The following is a 14,439-nucleotide window of genomic DNA, read 5'->3' as shown; positions in this document are numbered from 1 at the left end:
CTGGGAGAATAAGTCCATACAGTATCCCTGTGGGACACCCCCCACCCAGACCTCCTCGGGCTCCTGGCCTCACCGAGCTCCCACCGCCCTCACACACAGCACCCTGGACGGCATGAGCCTCTCAGCATCACAGCCTTCCATCAGGGCTGAGCCATGGAAGGAAGGTCAGGAAACTCAGGTACACGGACCATGTCTTGGGGCCTGGCTGCCTGGAACCTTCACCCCCTGGGGAAGGCCACGGCTTTCATCCAGAGGCTGACACCCTCACCTGAGAACAAGTACACCAGCCCCTCAGTCTCCCTCCTCCTGCCCCCCGATCTGTAGCTGAAGCTCAGTGCAGACGGGGTTTCAGCTTGAAGAGATTTTGCGTTCGGCCCAAAAATCTTGTAAAAGTAATCACAGCTCTCTGGAGAGAGAAAAGCTTTGCCAAGTATAGGAGAGTCTGAAAAGTACGAGTCGCTGGTTCTTCCTGCGTTTGTGTGGCTCTCCCCTAGCTCAGGCCTTGGGCAGGGCCTCCTGCGGCCCGTTCTGCTGGCTCCGCTGGATCCTGGCTCCTTCAGGCTGTTCAGGGCCTTCCTCCACACGCAAAAAAGGACCTTAAAAACCTGGGGTAGGAAAGCTGTATCACATCTAATTTTTGCTCTGGTCTCAAAAAACAGTAAACAAATTATAATAAAGAGCCTGCGGGCATCCATTTGTAGTTTGTAACTGGAAGGAGGCCTGCCCCTCTGGCCCACCAGGCACACTGAGAGACTCAACCGTGGGGGACGCCGTATCTGCCCTGAGGTCTCTCCACTGGTTCTGCCTGCAGTCTCCTCCTCCCTGCCCTGGATACTAGGTTTTAAAGAAAACACAAATACATCTTTTATACATTTTACTCCATTCCTGGAGTAAAACAAGCCCAAGCACAGATCTATCCCGTCCAAGCCCCTCACACGTGTGGGTCAGCTGCAGGACAGACAGAGCCTCTGGCCAACCATTCTGTCCTCCGCGGGTTGCTCCCCCATGCACAGCAGGCTGCCCTGGGCTCTCAGGTGGTCTTATGGAGAAGGTGCTGCTGACCAGGGCTTAGGGGAGGACTCCCTAGGTGCCTGCCCCCCACACCAGCATGAGAAGGGAAGGCAGGCTGCAGGGACCCTCTGCATACTTCCTACCCCTCCCCCAGGAAAGGCTGCATCCCGGGATCCAAGGGTGTGGGGGGGATGCAGCTAGGATTACACCCCAGGACCCCAACACCTGGGACTGAATCTGCTGTGGCCAGCAACGATGACCTGTCAGTTTGCCCCGGACGGGATTGGTGGGGGTGGGGGGGGGGGCGGTCCAAAGTTCCCAGGAGCCTTTGAAAGGCCCACCCAATTTTCCAAAATGAAAAACCTCTTCTTCCCTTGAACCAGTGATGCCATTAAAAAGCCCAGCCCTGCTCCCTCTGGGTGGAAGGAGAAGTTGGAGGGGTACCTGCCGTCTATTCTATTCCAGAGTAGCTCGGCATTTCTCCTTTCCAATTATTTTCTCTCTAAGGAGCTTGCCTCTTCTGCCTTTTCTGCTTCCCCTCTATCTTTCTCTATTGTATAATTTAACCATTCTGGAACCAAGCAGAAATGGGAGCATATGCTAACCTATGATGAGTTTCTTCTGGTCTCACATCCACTCAGCTGAACAGTTTCCATAAGGGCAAGTCTAAATGGATGGACTCCACATAGCACACAGCCTTTAGCCACCAGGACAAAGAGGCTCTGTTTCATAAAGATCAATAAATAACAGACAAAATGGAAATGGCACAACACTTCACTGAAGAGTACTAAACTCAAATGATTTCTGGACATTTTAGCAAACCTGAAAAAGAAATAGTTAATTTTCATATCAATTAAAGTGTTTCAAAACATTAAAAAAGATGGGGAGTTTCCCAGTTCATTCTACAAAACTTAGAATAGTATTTTAAAAATCAAAGAAATATTACAGAAAGAAAACTGTACCTTCATTTATGAATGTAGATATAGAAATCCGAACAACAGACTGGTTCCAAATAGGAAAAGGAGTACATCAAGCCTGTATATTGTCACCGTGCTTATTTAACTTCTATGCAGAGTACATCATGAGAAACGCTGGGCTGGAAGAAGCACAAGCTGGAATCAAGATTGCTGGGAGAAATATCAATAACCTCAGATATACAGATGACACCACCCTTATGGCAGAAAGTGAAGAGGAACTAAAAAGCCTCTTGATGAAAGTGAAAGAAGAGAGTGAAAAAGTGGGCTTAAAGCTCACCATTCAGAAAACTAAGATCATGGCATCTGGTCCCATCACTTCATGGGAAATAGATGGGGAAACAGTGGAAACAGTGTCAGACTTTATTTTGGGGGGCTCCAAAATCACTGCAGATGGTGACTGCAGCCATGAAATTAAAAGATGCTCACTCCTTGGAAGGAAAGTTATGACCAACCTAGATAGCATATTCAAAAGCAGAGACATTACTTTGCCGACTAAGGTCCGTCTAGTCAAGGCTATGGTTTTTCCTGTGGTCATGTATGGATGTGAGAGATGGACTGTGAAGAAAGCTGAGCACTGAAGAATTGATGCTTTTGAACTGTGGTGTTGGAGAAGACTTTTTAGAGTCCCTTGGACTGCAAGGAGATCCAACCAGTCCATTCTGAAGGAGATCAGCTCTGGGATTTCTTTGGAAGGAATGATGCTAAAGCTGAAACTCCAGTACTTTGGCCACGTCATGTGAAGAGTTGACTCATTGGAAAAGACTCTGATGCTGGGAGGGATTGGGGGCAGGAGGAGATGGGGATGACAGAGGATGAGATGGCTGGATGGCACCACTGACTCGATGGATGTGAGTCTGAGTGAACTCCAGGAGTTGGTGATGGACAAGGAGGCCTGGCGTGCTGCAATTCATGGGGTCGCAAAGAGTCGGACACGACTGAGCGACTGAACTGAACTGAACTGAACTGAATGAAATACAAGAAATGGAATTATTTATTCCATTAATTCAAGGACAGTTCATATAAGATATTTTATTTATATTCATGAAGAGAATAATAGGGAAAATGTGAATATTAAGAGATTCACAAAAGATTTGATAAAATTCAATCACACTGCTACTAAAATTTCTTAGTAACCTAAGAAAAGATGAAAACACCTTTAGCTAGGTAAAAATATCTACCAAAAATTTTAAAAGAATAAGAAGCATTGACCTTAATGGTGAAATACCAACACAATCCCAAATACCAAATAAAGAACAAGTGGCTTTATCACTTCCGTTATTGAATACTCTTCTGAAATTCACTGCTTTGGAGACAAGGAAAAACATATTATTCATATACAAAATATTTGCATCCATAGAATATAGTCAGCAAACCTTGTTCCATGCCCAAGAGTTAAATCTAGCCAGCAGACTAGTTTGTAAATAAAGCTTTATTGGAACATGGTCGCATTTATTGCCTAGGGCTGCTTTCACACTACAGCTGCAGAGCCAATTAGGGGCAACAGAGCTCCTGCAAAGCCAAAATATTTCCTATCTGTCCCTTCACAGAGGAAGTTTGCTGATCCCAAACCATGGAATGAAAGCAATTATTAACAAAATTAATAAAATAAGAAAATTCAGTCCATAAGTAAATGTCATTAATCCTATATACAATCAATCATTAATTAAACAAAGTAATGGAAAATAATCCCATTTAAAATAGCAATTAAAACTACAAAATAACTGGATGTAAACTTAAATGTGCAAGAACAGTATGAAAACAGAAAGTATAGAACTTTGCTGAGGCATAAAAGAAGACTTAAAATATATATTGTATTCATGGATATGAGTACTTAATCATGTTAAAGTATCAATTCTCTCCTAATTATAAGGTAAAGTCAATGCAATTCACTTGAAAATTTCAGTGATTATTTTGGGAAGTAGAAATTTTAGAACTTGGAATCTAAAAAAGAAAATGCATGACAGCAGCTAAGAACATTTGGAAAGCAACTGAGAAATGATATCAATGATATAAAAATACACTACATAAATCTAAAATAATTAAAGCTACCTAGGACCAATGTAGCCACAGGAAATAATTAATGGAAAAAAATAGAATTTTGGAAACAGATGTGCACACGGAAATGTAGCATGTGATGGTGATGCCATTTCCAGACAGCGGAAGAATGAAAGTGTGTTTAGTCGCTCAGCCTTGTCTGACTCTTTGCAATATCATTGTAGCCCGCCAGGCTCCTCTGCCCATGAAATTCCCCAGGCAAGACTACAGGAGTGGGTTGCCATTTCCATCTTGAGGGAATCTTCCCGACTCAGGGATCGAACCCAGGTCTCCCACACTGCAGTCAGTTTCTTTACCATCTGAGCCACCAGGGGAGAAGGCGCCCCAATGAATGATTTTAGAGAAAATGTTTATACCTTTGAAAATTAATTAGAGATCTACTTCAAATTCCAGTTGGACTAAAGATCTAAACCTAAAAGAAATCAAACAACTGGGTAAAATGTATGTGAATATTCTTGAAACTCAGGCACAGTGATGCTGACACATAATAACATAATTCCAAAGACAGGGAGGAAAGGACTGTCATCACGTCCACCTAAATTTTTCTCTTTAGTTTTTAAAGAAAAAAAATAACACAATAAAAAGTCAAAATTCATATAAGGAGAAAAAACCTTGAGGGGTATCAGGGATTAATGTTAGGGATTAAAATATGAAGCCCAACAGACTCATACAAATGTTAAACACCCTACTAAGACTTTGACAGTGTATAAATGGACAATTCATGATACAATTACTCACATTCACATGATAGCAAGGTAATTTTCAAAATCCTTCAAACTATGCTTCAACAGTATGTGAACCAAAAACTTCCAGATGTATAAACTGGATTTAGAAAAGGCAGAGAAACCAGAGATCAAATTACCAACATCTGTTGAATCATAGTAAAACAAGAGAATTCCAGAAAAACTTCTGCTTCATTGACTGTGCTAAAGCCTTTGACTGTGTGGATCCAGCAAACTGTGGAAGATTCTTTAGGAGATGCAAATACCATATTAGCTTACCTGCCTCCTGAGAAACCTGTATGCAGGTCAAGAAGCAACAGTTAGAACTGGACATGGAACAATGGACTGGTTCAAAATCAGGACAGGAGTGCAACAAGGCTGTATATTGTCACCCTGCTTATTTAACCTTAATGGAGTGTACATTATGCAAAATACTGGGCTGTATGAATCATAAGCTAGAATCAAGGTTTCTAGGGAAAATATCAACAACCTCAGATGTGCAGATAATACCACCCAATGGCAGAAAGTGAAGAGGAACTAAAGAGCTTCATAATGAGGTTAAAAGAGGAGAGTGGAAAAGCTGGCTTAAAACTCAACATTGAAAAAAACTAAGATCATGGCATTTAGTCCCATCACTTCATGGCAAATAGAGAAAAAATGGAAACAGTGGCAGATTTTATTTTCTAGGACTCCAAAATCATTTTGGGTGATGACTGCAGCCATGAAATTAAAAGATGCTTGTTCCTTGAAAGAAAAGCTATGACAAACCTAGACAGCATATTAAAGAGCAGAGACATCACTTTGCCAGCAGAAGTCCATACAGTCAAAGCCATGGTTTTTCCAGTAGTTGTGTATGGATGTGGAGTTGAACCTCAAAGAAGGCTAAGCACCGTGCCAAAGAATTGATGCGTTCAAACTGTGGTGCTGAAGAAGACTTTTTGAGAGTCCCTTGAACAGCAAGGAGATCAAACCAGTTAATTCTGAAGAAAATCATCCCTGAATATTCATTGGAAGGACTGATGGTAAAGCTGAAGCTCCAAAACTTTGGCCACCTGATGCAAAGAACTGACTCATTGGAAAAGACCTGGATGCTGGGAAAGATTGAAGGCAGGAGGAGAAGCGGGCAACAGAGGATGAGATAATTGCATGGCATCACCAACTCAATAGACATGAGTCTGAGCAAACTCTGGGAAATGGTGAAGGACAGGGAGACCTGGCATGCTGCAGTCCATGGGGGTCACAAAATCAGACAAGGCTTAGAGACTGAACAAAATGGGGAAATTACAAATGACTAATAACACGGAAATATGCGCTTGGCCTCACTAATAGTCAAGAAAATGCCAATTAAAATGAAATTATAAACCCTTTTCTTCACATGTTGATAGAAATATAAAGTATCATAAACTTTTGGAGGTCAGTAAAACCCCAGGAGACAGTGAAGTACAGGGACGCCTGGCATGCTGCAGTCCATCACACCACAAAAAGTCGAACATGACAGAGTGACTGTCCAAAAACAACAAAAAAGTTTAAATGTGGGTCTTCCCTGGTGGTCCAGTGGTTGAGAGTCTGCCTGCAATGCAGGGGGCATGGATCCCTACTCTGGGAAGATCCCACATGTCATGGGGCAACTAACTCTGTGCACCACGACTACTGAGCTTGCATTCTAGAGCCCCAACCCTGTAGCAAGAGAGGCCACCGCAGGGGGAACCTGAGCCCTACAGCTAGAGAGCAGCTCCCTTTCCTCGCAACTCAAAAGTCCACAAGCAGCAATGAAGACCCACCACAGCCAAAAATATTAAGTAAATTAATCAAATTAAATAAATCTTCAAAAAAGTTTAAATGCGCATATCCTTTGATAGGGTAATTTCATATTTGTAGAAATAAACTCCCACTCCAGTATTCTTGCCTGGAAAATTCCATGAACTGAGGAGCCTGGCACGCTAGACAGTCTGTGGGGTCGCAAAGAGTCAAACACGACTTAGAAACTAACATGCATGGAAAATACTGTGATTGACTGAACCTCTCCCCACCCCAAATTCATGTTGAAGACCTCATGCTGGTATCTGAAGGCTGGGCCTTTGCGGGTAGTTAGGGTTAAGTGAAGTCAGGAGGTTAAGACCTCGCATTGGGATTAGTGTCCTTGTAAGAGGAGAGGGGCCAGAGCTCACATGCTCTCTGCCGCATGAGGACATAATGAGAAGGCAGCTGTCCGCAAGCCAGGAAGAGTTCCCACCAGAACTTGACTACTCTGGCACCCTGATTCCACACTCCCAGCCTCCAGAACTGTGAGAAGTCAGTGTCTGCTGTTTAAGCCCCCAGTCTGTGGTATTTTGTTTTGCCAGTTGGAGACAAATATTCAAACAATTATACAAATATACAAATTATACAAATATATGAATAAAAGTGTTCACCAGAACATTATTTGTAATAAAGAAAATTTTTTTAAATTTTAATATCTATCAAAAGAGAAATTATCAAATGAATCGTGCAGCATTCATAATATGGGACTCTGAGCAGTTGTGAGAGAGAATAGGAGAGATCCACATGAATACGGAGATATATCCCCATGATACAGTTCTACATGAAATAAAGCAAGTTGCTAAATAGCATTTTTGTGCTTTTGGAAAGCTTATATTTCTATATATACCTACCTTTGAGTGCGAGTGTATGTGGGGGTGTGTGGACACAGTCTGGAAGCCATCTGGGAACAGTAATGTCAGCCCATTCATGCTGGAGAACTGTGAATAGGGAGCAATATGTGAAATAATAAAGTGGCAAGGAATGACTTTATGTTCTATTTTCTACCCTTCTGTGTTGCTTGGCTTTCCATAATGAATATATATTATTTTGGCAGTTGTTCTGGGACAAAATTTAATGTTTCTCAGTTCCAATCCCTCCACTCACAACAAAACATTTCGCGGTTTTTCGTTTTGTTTGCTTTTCTTCCTCTCTCCCCCTCAGAACGAATCCTTGCAGCGTGGTCTCCTGGGAGCTGGCCATGGAAGGAGAAAGCAGTGCTGGGGCTTCAGGCCGCCAGAGGATGTGGCTGGCGGGGAGTCGAGCTGAGCACACAGGTTCCTGGCTCACCAAGGATGGGACGACATAGCCCCTCCGCAGCCAGGGAGTCTTAGTCAGCTTAAGACTTGTAAAATCACACCACAGACCAAGTGGCTTAAACAACATACATTTATTTCTCACAGTTCTGGGGGCTGAGAAATCCAAAGTCAAAGTGAAGGTAGACTCAGGTCCTGAAGCCTCTTCCTGACCTTGCAGAGAGCAGACTCTTCACTGCTTACCCACATGGCAGAAACAGAGGCAAAGGGCAAGCTCTCTGGTACCTCTTCCTATAAGGGCACTAGCACCTCAGGGGGCCCCAGTCTGCACCTCTTACATCGTCTTTGTCTTTGTTTTGAAGTCTATTTTGTCTGATATGAGTATTGCTACTCCAGCTTTCTTATAAATTCCGTTTGCTTGGAATACTTTGTTCCTATACCCTTACTTTCAGTCTGTAAGTGTCCCTAGGTCTGAGGTGGGTCTCTTGTAAACAACATATATACCGGTCTTGATTTTTTTTTATCAGCCCAGGTAGTCTATGTCTTTTGGTCAGTGCATTTAATCCATTTACATTTAAGGTAATTATCCATCTGTATGATCCTATTACCATTTTGTTAGTTGTTTGGGGGTTATTTTTTTGTAGATCTTCTCCTTCCCTTGTGTTTCCTGCCTAGAGAAATCCCTTTAGCATTTGTTGTAAAACTGGTTTCAGTTCAGTTCAGTTCAGTCGCTCAGTCGTGTCCGACTCTTTGCAACCCCATGAATCGCAGCACGCCAGGCCTCCCTGTCCATCACCAAGTCCCGGAGTTCACTCAGACTCACATCCATCGAGTCAGTGATGCCATCCAGCCATCTCATCCTCTGTCGTCCCCTTCTCCTCCTGCCCCCAATCCCTCCCAGCATCAGAGTCTTTTCCAATGGATCAACTCTTTGCATGAGGTAGCCAAAGTATTGCAGTTTCAGCTTTAGCATCATTCCTTCCAAAGAAATCCCAGGGCTGATCTCCTTCAGAACGGACTGTTTGGATCTCCTTGCAGTCCAAGGAACTCTCAAGAGTCTTCTCCAGCACCACAGTTCAAAAGCATCAATTCTTCGGTGCTCAGCTTCCTTCACAGTCCAACTCTCACATCCATACATGACCACAGGAAAAACCATAGCCTTGACTAGACAGACTTTTGTTGGCAAAGTAATGTCTCTGCTTTTGAATATGCTAACTAGGTTGGTCATAAGTCTTCTTTCCAGGAGTAAGCATCTTTTAATTTCATGGCTGCAGTCACCATCTGCAGTGATTTTGGAGCCCCCCAAAATAAAGTCTGACACTGTTCCCACTGTTTCCCATCTATTTCCCATGAAGTGATGGGACCAGATGCCATGATCTTAGTTTTCTGAATGGTGAGCTTTAAGCCCACTTTTTCACTCTCCTCTTTCACTTTCATCAAGAGGATTTTTAGCTCCTCTTCACTTTCTGCCATAAGGGTGGTGTCATCTGCATATCTGAGGTTATTGATATTTCTCTCAGCAATCTTGATTCCAGCTTGTGCTTCTTCCAGCCCAGCGTTTCTCGTGATGTACTCTGCATAGAAGTTAAATAAGCAGGGTGACAATATACAGCCTTGACGTACTCCTTTTCCTATTTGGAACCAGTCTGTTGTTCTATGTCCAGTTCTAACTGTTGCTTCCTGACCTGCTTCTAGGTTTCTCAAGAGGCAGGTCAGGTGGTCTGGTATTCCCATCTCTTTCAGAATTTTCCACAGTTTATTGTGATCCACACAGTCAAAGGCTTTGGCATAGTCAATAAAGCAGAAATAGATGCTTTTCTGGAACTCTCTTGCTTTTTCCATGATCCAGTGGATGCTGGCAATTTGATCTCTGGTTCCTCTGCCTTTTCTAAAACCAGCTTGAACATCAGGGAGTTCACGGTTCACGTATTGCTGAAGTCTGGCTTGGAGAATTTTGAGCATTACTTTACTAGCATGTGAGATGAGTGCAATTGCGTGGTAGTTTGAGCATTCTTTGGCATTGCCTTTCTTTGGGATTGGAATGAAAACTGAGCTTTTCCAGTCCTGTGGCCACTGCTGAGCTTTCCAAATTTGCTGGCATACTGAGTGCAGCACTTTCACAGCATCATCTTTCAGGATTTGAAATAGCTCAACTGGAATTCCATCACCTCCACTAGCTTTGTTCCTACTGATGCTTTCTAAGGCCCACTTGACTTCACATTCCAGGACGTGGGGTAGCTCCTCTCGGCTGTCCCTGCACTGTTGCAGCCTGTCACTCTCGGCTTCTGCCCCTGACCTCAGACATGGGGTAGCTCCTCTCGGTCGCGCTGTGTGCGCCAGTCGTAGCCGCCGGCACTGTGTGAGCCAGTCGCAGCTGGTTTAGTGGTGCTGAATTCTCTTAACTCTTGCTTCTCTGTAAAGCTTTTAATTTCTTCATCAAATCTGATCCAGAGTCTCACTGGGTAGAGTATTTTTGGTTGTAGGTTCTTCCCTTTCATCACTGGAAATATTGTGCCATTGCCTTCTGGTCTGTGGAGCTTCTGTTGAGAAATCAGCTGATAACCTTATGGGATTTCCCTTGTGTGTTATTTCTATTTCTCCCTTGTTGCTTTTAATATTTTATCTCTGTCTTTAATTTTTGTCAGTTTGATTCCTATGTGTCTCAGTGCATTCCATCATGGGGCCCCAGTCTTATGACCTCACCTAATCACCTCCCAGAGGTCACATCTTCAAACACTACCATAACTGGAGGTCAGGGTTTCAACATATGGATCTGGGGATAAAAATATTCAGTCTATAACAAAAATCTTTCTTCATTTTAGAATACAAGAGCCCAGAGGAGGATAGAAGACTTTACTGAGAGGTACCCTTTAGTTTAACTGATATACAAGTATGCCTTCGAATTTCTGTGTTGTTTTTTTTTTCTTTTTAAGTGGGATACTAATCCAAGTATTCAAGCCTTGGCTATTATAGGTCAAAGCTTCAATATTTAATGCTTTTTAACGCTTAAGAAACAATGTTTTTAAGTTTAGTGGCTTCAGGAACCAGCAGCAGAAAGATCTGGGATATGTTTTTTAAAGTGAGGTGGGACAGGAGGGTGTTAAGAAGAGTTTCCTTAATATATTCCTTAATATATTTCCTTAATATATTCACTTCAAGGAACACATCCCAAAGACAGTCTCAACCCAGTTCCATAAGAGGATTCAGCCTTAATGTGGGAATCCACTGTGTGTGGATTAAAGAGATGGGAATACCGGACCACCTTACCTGTCTCCTGACCTGTATGCAGGTCAAGAAGCAACAGTTAGAACTGGACATGGAAAAACAGGCTGGTTCAAAATTGAGAAAGGAGTATGTCAAGGCAGTATATTGTCACCCTGCTTATATGCAGAGTACATCATGTGAAATGCTGGGCTGCAAGAAACTCAAGCTGGAATCAAGATTGCCAAAAGAAATATCAACCACCTCAGATAAGCATATGATACCACTCTAATGGCAGAAAGTAAAGACAAACTAAAGAGCCTCTTGATGAAAGCGAAAGAGGAGAGTGAAAAAGTTGGCTTAAAAACTCAACATTCAAAAAGCTAAGATCATGGCATTTAGTCTCATCACTTTAAAGCAAATAGACAGGGAAAAAGTGGAAACAGTGACAGATTTTCTCTTCTTGGGCTCCAAAATTACTGTGGATTGTAACTGCAGCCATGAAATTAAAAGACACTTGCTCCTTGGAAGAAATGCGATGACAAATGTAGACAGCATATTATAAAGCAGAGACATTACTTTGCCAACAAATATCCGTGTAGTCAAAGCTATGGTGTTTCCAGTAATCACGTATGGATGTGAGAGCAGTCAAGTCAAGACGGCAGAGTAGGATGACCTGTGCTCATCTTCTCTGAAAACACCAAAACCTCAACTAGCTGCTGAACAATAGTCAACAAGAGGATGTTGCTAAGTCACTTCAGTCGTGTCCGACTCTGTGCGGCACCATAGATGGCAGCCCACTAGGCTCCCCCGTCCCTGGGATTCTCGCAGCAAGAACACTAGAGTGGGTTGCCATTTCCTTCTCAAATAGAGGATGTTGGAACCCACTAAAAAAAGATATCCCAGGTCCAAGGAAAAAGAAGAGGATGCAACAAGATGGTAGGAGGACCTCAATTACGTTAAAACCAAACCCCATACCTGCGAGAGATTCTAGGAAGGCATAAGCAAAACCTTGTATGCTCCAGGATCCAGGGGAAAGGAGCAGTGACCCCACAAGAGATTGAGCCAGATGGATGTGAATGTTGGGCCGTAAAGAAGACCAAATGCCGAAGAATTGATGCTTTTGAATTGAAGTGCTGAAAAGGGTACTTGAGAGTCCCCTGCCTGCAAGAAGATCAAACCAATCAACCCTAAATATTCATTGGAAGGACTTATGCTAAAGCTGAAGCTCTGATACTCTGGCCACCTGATGCAAAGAGCCTACTCATTGGAGAAGACTCTGATGCTGGGAAAGATGGAGGGCAGGAGGAGAAGGGGGGACAGAGGATGAGCTGGTTGGATGGCATCATCGACTCAATGGTCATGAGTTAAGAGTAAACTCTGGGAGATAGTGAGGGACAGGGAAACCTGGTACCTGTAGTCCAAGGGGTCGCAAAGAGTCAGACACTACTTAGCAACTGGACAGCTGCATGTACCTAATAACCTTTCCCTGCCTGCCTAGCATTGTGCTAGTTACGTACCATGCTTGGGAGAGTCAAGACAATAATCACTTAGATTACTTCCTATAGGGCTTAATTCTCTCTAGGTATCAAAAGGCCAGCTGACCTCTAAGAGTAAAGAAGGATTTCAAGCTGCAGCCATTACACTAACAGAAGGGATACACTGAATAATGAAGTGCTAATTAATATTTAAAACAATGAAAGAATTAACTAAGGAAACAATAATAATTGATGGCAAATACTGATTGTTAAGATAGATCAGACACTGCTAACTGCATATCTACACTAAGAGAGAAAAATGACTTTCCCATTTCACAGATGAGAAAGCATTTAAAATGCAGTGTTATACTACCATTTTGGACATAGGAAAAATCATGTCAATCTTTACGGGAACAGATCCCACAGAGCTGGGGTATTCCCTGGGCTTCAGCTGCACATTGCCTGGGCTGCAGACAAAAAGTCAAAGCAGGCAACCATGGGATAGAGTCCTCCTGGGCCCCCAGAGAATGACAGGCCAATAGAGTGTATATCAGTAATGACGGACACTGGCTTACTGCAGCAAACATTTACAGACTCACTCTGTGCCAGGAGAAGTGCCAGGCACTGTGAAGAAGGCTGGTGCTCTGCAGCAAGTAAAGTAGACACACACACACACACACACACACACACACACACACACACACACACACACACGCACATATGAGAGCTGCCCAGAAGTCACAAAGGGGGACGCTTCCCCCTCCACTGCCAGAGGACATTCTGACAACAAAAAGGGTTACAGCCAAGCTGAAACCACACACCTGATAAAACAGCCAACATGGAAGCTAAGATGATATAGTCTTTAATCCACTTTTGTGCAGACTGTAACACGGGAGATACAGGAGCAGAGCAACCTTTGAACAAAATAGAGGAGAATTCCCTGGTGGTCCAAGGGTTAGGGCTTCCCTGGCAGTTCAGTGGGTAAAGAATCCACCTGCAAAGCAGGAGACCTGGGTTTGATCCCTGGGTCAGGAAGATCCCCTGGAGAAAGAAATGGCAACCCACTCCAGTACTCTTGCCTGGAGAATTCCATGGACAGAGGAGCCTAGTGGGCAACAGTCCATGGGATCTCAAAGAGGCAGACACGACTGTAACTAACTCACTTTTCCCTTTCCAGGGGTTAAGACTCTATGCTTCCCCTGCAGTGTGCACAGCTTCCATCCCTGGTTGGGAACTAAGATCCTGTATGCTGTGCAGTGTGACCAAAAATTTAGAAAAATAGAGTTAAAAAATAAAAGGATCTTCTTAAAGAAACGAGAAGTGCCTCTTAAATAAATCCTACATTAGCAGGGTCAAAACTGTTCAGATCTTACCACCAGGAAGACTTCATTCATTCATTCATTTTCTTGACAAACATCCCTGAGACCCACCAAGGGCCAAGAACTGGGGATGTGATGGTAGAAAAACTGACAAGGCCCTGCTCTCTACCAGAGCCTCAGCTCATTTCTTACGTCCCCCCTTTTCCTGAGACGACATGCTGCTGCTGCTGCTAAGTCGATTCAGTCATGTCCGACTCTGTGTGACCCCATAGACAGCAGCCCACCAGGCTCCCCTGTCCCTGGGATTCTCCAGGCAAGAACACTGGAGTGGGTTGCCATTTCCTTCTCCAATGCATGAAAGTGAAAAGTGAAAGCGAAGTCGCTCAGTCATGTCTGACTCTTCACGACCCCATGGACTGCAGCCCATCAGACTCCTCCATCCATGGGATTTTCCAGGCAAGAATACTGGAGCGGGCTGCCTGAGACAACATAGATGATTTTAAAGTTTCTAATTCTGAAGGCACCAAGGAGTTCCCAGAACAACCACACTGGGTTCTCCAGGTGACTCCTTTCTCTCGAGTATATTTACTTATTCCTAGGACCTCCAACACTTCCTCACCAAG

This window comes from Ovis aries, chromosome 19 (assembly GCF_016772045.2).
Source record: "Ovis aries strain OAR_USU_Benz2616 breed Rambouillet chromosome 19, ARS-UI_Ramb_v3.0, whole genome shotgun sequence".
NCBI lineage: Eukaryota > Metazoa > Chordata > Mammalia > Artiodactyla > Bovidae > Ovis > Ovis aries.
This window is presented reverse-complemented; position numbering follows the sequence as displayed.